Below are 12,772 nucleotides of genomic sequence, written 5' to 3'. Positions count from 1 at the left end.
CTATATTATTCATGTGGTATTCTACAGAAATTAATTAGATGCACTACCCAAAGTGCATGACACAGCTTTAAAAAAGTCAGCAACATCACTGATCTTTGAATGTTCACCATTTCTGTCACCGAATACAAGAGTACACAAGCTCCAAGATGGCAAAGCCCAGTATAAAAATGCAAAGCTCCACCAACCGGCACCTGTAAAGGGTTAAAATAAAAGAATGGCTCAGAAAAAAGCTGTGGACAGGAGGAAAAACAAAACATGATGCTCATACTCAACATTTTGTTGAAGTTGCATCTAGTACTGTAATGTCTCCTTAAATTCTGAGAATTCTTTTCTAGCAGCAACTCCAGATCACTACATAAAGTAAAACACAATTCTTCTCCAGAACCATACACCTGCTACATACGACTCTACCTCTGTCTTATTTCTCTTTTCCACAGAATGATACACTATCACAGAATTCATGAGACCCTGGGGCATATGGTCCTTATTTGGACAACAGTGGGTAATATGTAATAAAGTTCTCTCCAACTTTACCAGTCCATATGTTATTACAGGCAACTCTTTCAATAACATGGTGTCTAGGGAAGCTGGAAAGGATGTTTAGTGAATTTGGCCCAGCATTGTGTACACCAGGAGAATCATATGTCACATACGATTTTAAGTACATTGGTATATGTGTTTACTAAATCAGGGTTCTTCAAACATTTTTTCCCAAAACCCAGGGCCATCATACTACATACCTTCACAACCCTAATTTTAAGCTTGGTCTGAAAATTTCTGAAGTAATATACAAGATACAATCACTTAAGAGAGAGAAAGATACGCTAGTGTGCGTATCACAACAAGACAGGGACCACAGCACTCTTTTAAAATATATATTAATTAACGTAAGGGTCAGATAAGGTATATTGCACACATCATGTGTAGTTAAGTGCTGTAACAAACATTTATATAAGTGGCTTGCCTATGATCCTTCTCCAGCTTAAGTTTAATATATAAGATAGCTGCAGTTTTTGGCATAGTGACTAAAATGTGTGCGTACTTAATTCCTGATTTTAGTTGAACTTCAAAGGGTTGTAAAAGATAATAACACACACACTCTATCATACAACATACACACAACACACACTCTCATATAACACATACACACACTAATATGACATACACACAACACACACTCTCATACCACACGCTCTCATATAACACATACACACACTAATATGACATACACACAACACACACTCTCATATAACCCATACACACACTAATATGACATACACACAACACACACTCTCATACCACACGCTCTCATATAACACATACACACACTAATATGACATACACACAACACACACTCTCATATAACCCATACACACACTAATACGACATACACACAACACACACTCTCATATAACCCATACACACACTAATACGACATACAACATACACACAACACACACTCTCATATAACACACACACACAAAACACACTCTCATATAACACACACACCACACACACACTCATACAACACACACTCTCATGCAACACACTTTCATATAACACACACACCACACACACTCATACAACACACAGTCTCATGCAACACACTTTCATATAACACACACCACACACACTCTCATACAACACACACTCTCATACAACACAAACACAACACACACTCTCATATAACACTCATACAAAACACACACTCTCATGCAACACACTTTCATATAACACACACCCTCTCATACAACACACACACACTCTCATATAACACACTTTCATATAACACACACCCTCTCATACAACACACACACACTCTCATACAACACAAACACAACACACACTCTCATATAACACTCATACAAAACACACACTCTCATGCAACACACTTTCATATAACACACACCCTCTCATACAACACACACACACTCTCATACAACACAAACACAACACACACTCTCATATAACACTCATACAAAACACACACTCTCATGCAACACACAAACAAAACACTCTCATATAACACACACACCACACACACTCTCATACACACACTCATATAACACTTATAGAAACACACACACACTCTCATAGAAAACACACACACTTTCATATAACACACAAACAAGCCGTGACCCAGTAAACATGGTGTTGCGACCCAGTAATGGGCCCTGACCCATGGTTTGAAGAACCGTGTATTAGAGGATAAGATTGCTTCTGGACTTTGTCTACATGTGGAATAAAAGGATGGCAGTTTGTGTGAAGGACGGCAGAGGAACTGGTTGTCAGTGTGTTGCTATAACTACTACAGTAAAGCATTAAGCAGCCATAGTGCCTGCCGTTGTCCTGGAAACTTAAGTCACTGAGCTTGTAGAACAAAGCAACCCCCTCCCCGCCTAAAGAAACTGTTAGTGCAAAAGAAACTCTATCCCAGATGAAACTTTAACATCTTCCCTCCTGCACCATACTGTGTGACATGGGGCTTGTTTATTAAAGGGACTAAAAAAAATTAAAGACAAAAAAATGTTCTTAATGTGCTAGGGAACTTTATTATATTTTATTATCACACTACTGCTTGAACATAAATCCTGCAAAGGAGAGAAAATGTGATTGGCTGCTATGCACATATACTGTCCCTAGCTGGCTCAGTGGTTGTGTTTGCCTTAGGGCCAGTGGTGCATTGCCAGTCAGAAGCTTTAAATATGTGAGGGGTTAATAGTTCTGTTTAAGCAATTATTGCACTAAAAAATGCTCTAACACAAGATAACCGTTTATGTGCCTTTAAATCATATTAGAATATTTATTTTGTATGCAGACCTTTTATAGTAAAGTACTTCATTGCTGATATATGCAGTGCATTTATAAAACTGCCCATTCACAGCTGAATCTGAAACTTATTAAAAGTTGCATTTTTTTGGATGCATTTATGTTACAGATGTGACCGTGCGCCCATATGTCACACATAGTACAATCAGACTATATAACCGTGCGCCTATATGTCACACATAGTACAATCAGACTATATAACCGTGCGCCTATATGTCACACATAGTACAATCAGACTATATAACCGTGCGCCCATATGTCGCACATAGTACAATCAGACTATATAACCGTGCGCCTATATGTCACACATAGTACAATCAGACTATATAACCGTGCGCCTATATGTCACACATAGTACAATCAGACTATATAACCGTGCGCCTATATGTCACACATAGTACAATCAGACTATATAACCGTGCGCCCATATGTCACACACAGTACAATCAGACTATATAACTGTGCGCCTATATGTCACACATAGTACAATCAGACTATATAACCGTGTGCCCATATGTCACACATAGTACAATCAGACTATATAACCGTGTGCCTATATTTCACACATAGTACAATCAGACTATATAACCGTGCGCCTATATGTCACACATAGTACAATCAGACTATATAACCGTGCGCCTATATGTCACACATAGTACAATCAGACTATATAACCGTGCGCCCATATGTCACACATAGTACAATCAGACTATATAACCGTGCGCCTATATGTCACACATAGTACAATCAGACTATATAACCGTGCGCCTATATGTCACACATAGTACAATCAGACTATATAACCGTGCGCCCATATGTCACACATAGTACAATCAGACTATATAACCGTGCGCCTATATGTCACACATAGTACAATCAGACTATATAACCGTGTGCCCATATGTCACACATAGTACAATCAGACTATATAACCGTGTGCCTATATTTCACACATAGTACAATCAGACTATATAACCGTGCGCCCATATGTCACACATAGTACAATCAGACTATATAACCGTGTGCCTATATTTCACACATAGTACAATCAGACTATATAACCGTGCGCCTATATGTCACACATAGTACAATCAGACTATATAACCGTGCGCCTATATGTCACACATAGTACAATCAGACTATATAACCGTGCGCCCATATGTCACACATAGTACAATCAGACTATATAACCGTGCGCCTATATGTCACACATAGTACAATCAGACTATATAACCGTGCGCCTATATGTCACACATAGTACAATCAGACTATATAACCGTGCGCCCATATGTCACACATAGTACAATCAGACTATATAACCGTGCGCCTATATGTCACACATAGTACAATCAGACTATATAACCGTGTGCCCATATGTCACACATAGTACAATCAGACTATATAACCGTGTGCCTATATTTCACACATAGTACAATCAGACTATATAACCGTGCGCCCATATGTCACACATAGTACAATCAGACTATATAACCGTGCGCCTATATATCACACATAGTACAATCAGACTATATAACCGTGCGCCTATATGTCACACATAGTACAATCAGACTAACCGTGCACCTATATGTCACACATAGTACAATCAGACTAACCGTGCGCCTATATGTCACACATAGTACAATCAGACTATATAACCGTGCGCCTATATGTCACACATAGTACAATCAGACTATATAACCGTGCGCCCATATGTCACACATAGTACAATCAGACTATATAACCGTGCACCCATATGTCACACATAGTACAATCAGACTATATAACCGTGTGCCTATATGTCACACATAGTACAATCAGACTATATAACCGTGTGCCCATATGTCACACATAATACAATCAGACTATATAACCGTGCGCCCATATGTCACACATAGTACAATCAGACTATATAACCGTGCGCCTATTTGTCACACATAGTACAATCAGACTATATAACCGTGCGCCTATATGTCACACATAGTACAATCAGACTATATAACCGTGCGCCCATATGTCACACATAGTACAATCAGACTATATAACCGTGCGTCTATATGTCACACATAGTACAATCAGACTATATAACCGTGCGCCCATATGTCACACATAGTACAATCAGACTATATAACCGTGCGCCCATATGTCACACATAGTACAATCAGACTATATAACCGTGTGCCTATATGTCACACATAGTACAATCAGACTATATAACCGTGTGCCCATATGTCACACATAATAAAATCAGACTATATAACCGTGCGCCCATATGTCACACATAGTACAATCAGACTATATAACCGTGCGCCCATATGTCACACATAATACAATCAGACTATATAACCGTGTGCCCATATGTCACACATAATACAATCAGACTATATAACCGTGCGCCCATATGTCACACATAGTACAATCAGACTATCTAACCGTGCGCCTATATGTCACACATAGTACAATCAGACTATATAACCGTGCGCCTATATGTCACACATAGTACAATCAGACTATATAACCGTGCGCCCATATGTCACACATAGTACAATCAGACTAACCGTGCGCCTATATGTCACACATAGTACAATCAGACTATATAACCGTGCGCCTATATGTCACACATAGTACAATCAGACTATATAACCGTGCGCCCATATGTCACACATAGTACAATCAGACTATATAACCGTGCGCCCATATGTCACACATAGTACAATCAGACTATATAACCGTGTGCCTATATGTCACACATAGTACAATCAGACTATATAACCGTGTGCCCATATGTCACACATAATACAATCAGACTATATAACCGTGCGCCCATATGTCACACATAGTACAATCAGACTATATAACCGTGCGCCTATATGTCACACATAGTACAATCAGACTATATAACCGTGCGCCTATATGTCACACATAGTACAATCAGACTATATAACCGTGCGCCCATATGTCACACATAGTACAATCAGACTATATAACCGTGCGCCTATATGTCACACATAGTACAATCAGACTATATAACCGTGCGCCCATATGTCACACATAGTACAATCAGACTATATAACCGTGCGCCTATATGTCACACATAGTACAATCAGACTATATAACCGTGCGCCTATATGTCACACATAGTACAATCAGACTATATAACCGTGCGCCCATATGTCACACATAGTACAATCAGACTATATAACCGTGCGCCTATATGTCACACATAGTACAATCAGACTAACCGTGCGCCTATATGTCACACATAGTACAATCAGACTATATAACCGTGCGCCTATATGTCACACATAGTACAATCAGACTATATAACCGTGCGCCTATATGTCACACATAGTACAATCAGACTATATAACCGTGCGCCTATATGTCACACATAGTACAATCAGACTATATAACCGTGCGCCCATATGTCACACATAGTACAATCAGACTATATAACCGTGCGCCCATATGTCACACATAGTACAATCAGACTATATAACCGTGTGCCCATATGTCACACATAGTACAATCAGACTATATAACCGTGCGCTCATATGTCACACATAGTACAATCAGACTATATAACCGTGCGCCCATATGTCACACATAGTACAATCAGACTATATAACCGTGCGCCTATATGTCACACATAGTACAATCAGACTATATAACCGTGCACCTATATGTCACACATAGTACAATCAGACTATATAACCATGCGCCTATATGTCACACATAGTACAATGAGACTAACCGTGTGCCCATATGTCACACATAGTACAATCAGACTATATAACTGTGCGTCTATATGTCACACATCGTACAATCAGACTATATAACCGTGCGCCTATATGTCACACATAGTACAATCAGATTATATAACCGTGCGCCCATATGTCACACATAGTACAATCAGACTATATAACCGTGCGCCCATATGTCACACATAGTACAATCAGACTATATAACCGTGCGCCTATATGTCAGACATAGTACAATCAGACTATATAACCGTGCGCCCATATGACACACATAGTACAATCAGACTATATAACCGTGCGCCCATATGTCACACATAGTACAATCAGACTATATAACCGTGCGCCCATATGTCACACATAGTACAATCAGACTATATAACCGTGCGCCTATATGTCAGACATAGTACAATCAGACTATATAACCGTGCGCCCATATGTCACACATAGTACAATCAGACTATATAACCATGCGCCTATATGTCACACATAGTACAATCAGACTAACCGTGTGCCCATATGTCACACATAGTACAATCAGACTATATAACTGTGCGTCTATATGTCACACATCGTACAATCAGACTATATAACCGTGCGCCTATATGTCACACATAGTACAATCAGATTATATAACCGTGCGCCCATATGTCACACATAGTACAATCAGACTATATAACCGTGCACCCATATGTCACACATAGTACAATCAGACTATATAACCGTGCGCCTATATGTCAGACATAGTACAATCAGACTATATAACCGTGCGCCCATATGACACACATAGTACAATTAGACTAACCGTGCGCCTATATGTCACACATAGTACAATCAGACTATATAACCGTGCGCCCATATGTCACACATAGTACAATCAGACTATATAACCGTGCGCCCATATGTCACACATAGTACAATCAGACTATATAACCGTGCGCCCATATGTCACACATAGTACAATCAGACTATATAACCGTGTGCGCCTATATGTCACACATAGTACAATCAGACTATATAACCGTGCGCCCATATGTCACACATAGTACAATCAGACTATATAACCGTGCGCCCATATGTCACACATAGTACAATCAGACTATATAACCATGCGCCAATATGTCACACATAGTACAATCAGACTATATAACCGTGTGCCCATATGTCACACATAGTACAATCAGACTATATAACCGTGCGCCCATATGTCAGACATAGTACAATCAGACTATATAACCGTGCGCCCATATGACACACATAGTACAATTAGACTAGGTAACTGTGCACCCATATGTCACACATAGTAAATCAGACTATATAACTGTGCACCCATATGTCACACATAGTACAATCAGACTATATAACCGTGCGCCCATATGTCACACATAGTACAATCAGACTAACCGTGCGCCTATATGTCACACATAGTACAATCAGACTAACCGTGCGCCTATATGTCACACATAGTACAATCAGACTATATAACTGTGCACCCATATGTCACACATAGTACAATCAGACTATATAACCGTGCGCCCATATGTCACACATAGTACAATCAGACTAACCGTGCGCCCATATGTCACACATAGTACAATCAGACTAACCGTGCGCCTATATGTCACACATAGTACAATCAGACTAACCGTGCGCCCATATGTCACACATAGTACAATCAGACTATATAACCGTGTGCCTATATGTCACACATAGTACAATCAGACTATATAACCGTGCGCCTATATGTCACACATAGTACAATCAGACTATATAACCGTGCGCCCATATGTCACACATAGTACAATCAGACTATATAACTGTGTGCCCATATGTCACACATAGTACAATCAGACTATATAACCGTGTGCCCATATGTCACACATAGTACAATCAGACTATATAACCGTGTGCCTATATGTCACACATAGTACAATCAGACTATATAACCGTGCGCCTATATGTCACACATAGTACAATCAGACTATATAACCGTGCGCCTATATGTCACACATAGTACAATCAGACTATATAACCGTGTGCCCATATGTCACACATAGTACAATCAGACTATATAACCGTGCGCCTATATGTCACACATAGTACAATCAGACTAACCGTGCGCCTATATGTCACACATAGTACAATCAGACTATATAACTGTGCGTCTATATGTCACACATAGTACAATCAGACTATATAACCGTGTGCCCATATGTCACACATAGTACAATCAGACTATATAACCGTGCGCCCATATGTCACACATAGTACAATCAGACTATATAACCGTGTGCCTATATGTCACACATAGTACAATCAGACTATATAACCGTGCGCCTATATGTCACACATAGTACAATCAGACTAACCGTGCGCCCATATGTCCCACATAGTACAATCAGACTATATAACTGTGCGTCTATATGTCACACATAGTACAATCAGACTATATAACCGTGCGCCTATATGTCACACATAGTACAATCAGACTAACCGTGCGCCTATATGTCACACATAGTACAATCAGACTAACCGTGCGCCTGTATGTCACACATAGTACAATCAGACTAACCGTGCGCCCATATGTCACACATAGTACAATCAGACTAACCGTGCGCCCATATGTCACACATAGTACAATCAGACTATATAACTGTGCGTCTATATGTCACACATAGTACAATCAGACTATATAACCGTGCGCCTATATGTCACACATAGTACAATCAGACTATATAACCGTGCGCCCATATGTCACACATAGTACAATCAGACTATATAACCGTGCGCCTATATGTCACACATAGTACAATCAGATTATATAACCGTGCGCCCATATGTCACACATAGTACAATCAGACTATATAACCGTGCGCCCATATGTCACACATAGTACAATCAGACTATATAACCGTGTGCCTATATGTCACACATAGTACAATCAGACTATATAACCGTGCGCCTATATGTCAGACATAGTACAATCAGACTATATAACCGTGCGCCCATATGACACACATAGTACAATTAGACTAACCGTGCGCCTATATGTCACACATAGTACAATCAGACTATATAACCGTGCGCCCATATGTCACACATAGTACAATCAGACTATATAACCGTGCGCCCATATGTCACACATAGTACAATCAGACTATATAACCGTGCGCCCATATGTCACACATAGTACAATCAGACTATATAACCGTGTGCGCCTATATGTCACACATAGTACAATCAGACTATATAACCGTGCGCCCATATGTCACACATAGTACAATCAGACTATATAACCGTGCGCCCATATGTCACACATAGTACAATCAGACTATATAACCATGCGCCAATATGTCACACATAGTACAATCAGACTATATAACCGTGTGCCCATATGTCACACATAGTACAATCAGACTATATAACCGTGCGCCCATATGTCAGACATAGTACAATCAGACTATATAACCGTGCGCCCATATGTCAGACATAGTACAATCAGACTATATAACCGTGCGCCCATATGACACACATAGTACAATTAGACTAGGTAACTGTGCACCCATATGTCACACATAGTAAATCAGACTATATAACTGTGCACCCATATGTCACACATAGTACAATCAGACTATATAACCGTGCGCCCATATGTCACACATAGTACAATCAGACTAACCGTGCGCCTATATGTCACACATAGTACAATCAGACTAACCGTGCGCCTATATGTCACACATAGTACAATCAGACTATATAACTGTGCACCCATATGTCACACATAGTACAATCAGACTATATAACCGTTCCTTGTAAATCTCCATCAATGGCCTCTTACTTCCAATGGCCTCTTACAATCAGACTATATAACCGTGCGCCTATATGTCACACATAGTACAATCAGACTATATAACCGTGCGCCCATATGTCACACATAGTACAATCAGACTATATAACTGTGTGCCCATATGTCACACATAGTACAATCAGACTATATAACCGTGTGCCCATATGTCACACATAGTACAATCAGACTATATAACCGTGTGCCTATATGTCACACATAGTACAATCAGACTATATAACCGTGCGCCTATATGTCACACATAGTACAATCAGACTATATAACCGTGCGCCTATATGTCACACATAGTACAATCAGACTATATAACCGTGTGCCCATATGTCACACATAGTACAATCAGACTATATAACCGTGTGCCTATATGTCACACATAGTACAATAAGACTATATAACCGTGCGCCTATATGTCACACATAGTACAATCAGACTATATAACTGTGTGCCCATATGTCACACATAGTACAATCAGACTATATAACCGTGCGCCCATATGTCACACATAGTACAATCAGACTATATAACCGTGTACCCATATGTCACACATAGTACAATCAGACTATATAACCGTGCGCCTATATGTCACACATAGTACAATCAGACTATATAACCGTGTGCCCATATGTCACACATAGTACAATTAGACTAGGTAACTGTGCACCCATATGTCACACATAGTACAATCAGACTATATAACTGTGCACCCATATGTCACACATAGTACAATCAGACTATATAACCGTGCGCCTATATGTCACACATAGTACAATCAGACTAACCGTGCGCCTATATGTCAAACATAGTACAATCAGACTAACCGTGCACCTATATGTCACACATAGTACAATCAGACTAACCGTGCGCCTATATGTCACACATAGTACAATCAGACTATATAACCGTGCGCCTATATGTCACACATAGTACAATCAGACTAACCGTGCGCCTATATGTCAAACATAGTACAATCAGACTAACCGTGCACCTATATGTCACACATAGTACAATCAGACTAACCGTGCGCCTATATGTCACACATAGTACAATCAGACTATATAACCGTGCGCCTATATGTCACACATAGTACAATCAGACTATATAACTGTGCGTCTATATGTCACACATAGTACAATCAGACTATATAACCGTACGCCTATATGTCACACATAGTACAATCAGACTATATAACCGTGTGCCTATATGTCACACATAGTACAATCAGACTATATAACCGTGCGCCCATATGTCACACATAGTACAATCAGACTAACCGTGCGCCTATATGTCACACATAGTACAATCAGACTAGCCGTGCGCCTGTATGTCACACATAGTACAATCAGACTAACCGTGCGCCCATATGTCACACATAGTACAATCAGACTAACCGTGCGCCCATATGTCACACATAGTACAATCAGACTATATAACCGTGCGCCTATATGTCACACATAGTACAATCGGACTATATAACCGTGCGCCTATATGTCACACATAGTACAATCAGACTATATAACCGTGCGCCTATATGTCACACATAGTACAATCAGACTATATAACCGTGCGCCTATATGTCACACATAGTACAATCAGACTATATAACCGTGTGCCCATATGTCACACATAGTACAATCAGACTATATAACCGTGTGCCTATATGTCACACATAGTACAATAAGACTATATAACCGTGCGCCTATATGTCACACATAGTACAATCAGACTATATAACTGTGTGCCCATATGTCACACATAGTACAATCAGACTATATAACCGTGCGCCCATATGTCACACATAGTACAATCAGACTATATAACCGTGTACCCATATGTCACACATAGTACAATCAGACTATATAACCGTGCGCCTATATGTCACACATAGTACAATCAGACTATATAACCGTGTGCCCATATGTCACACATAGTACAATTAGACTAGGTAACTGTGCACCCATATGTCACACATAGTACAATCAGACTATATAACTGTGCACCCATATGTCACACATAGTACAATCAGACTATATAACCGTGCGCCTATATGTCACACATAGTACAATCAGACTAACCGTGCGCCTATATGTCAAACATAGTACAATCAGACTAACCGTGCACCTATATGTCACACATAGTACAATCAGACTAACCGTGCGCCTATATGTCACACATAGTACAATCAGACTATATAACCGTGCGCCTATATGTCACACATAGTACAATCAGACTAACCGTGCGCCTATATGTCAAACATAGTACAATCAGACTAACCGTGCACCTATATGTCACACATAGTACAATCAGACTAACCGTGCGCCTATATGTC

The 12,772-nt window shown here is 39.7% G+C and overlaps 1 protein-coding gene across 1 annotated transcript in view; it reads right to left on the bottom strand.

The window, feature by feature from the left end:
• KIF17 (kinesin family member 17) overlaps positions 1-12,772 on the bottom strand; it is a 53,270-nt gene that overhangs the window by 27,075 nt on the left and 13,423 nt on the right. The window lies entirely within an intron of this gene.

This window comes from Bombina bombina, chromosome 8 (assembly GCF_027579735.1).
Source record: "Bombina bombina isolate aBomBom1 chromosome 8, aBomBom1.pri, whole genome shotgun sequence".
NCBI lineage: Eukaryota > Metazoa > Chordata > Amphibia > Anura > Bombinatoridae > Bombina > Bombina bombina.
Note: the sequence above shows the minus strand (reverse complement) of the source record. Positions and strands in the feature narration are given on the sequence as shown.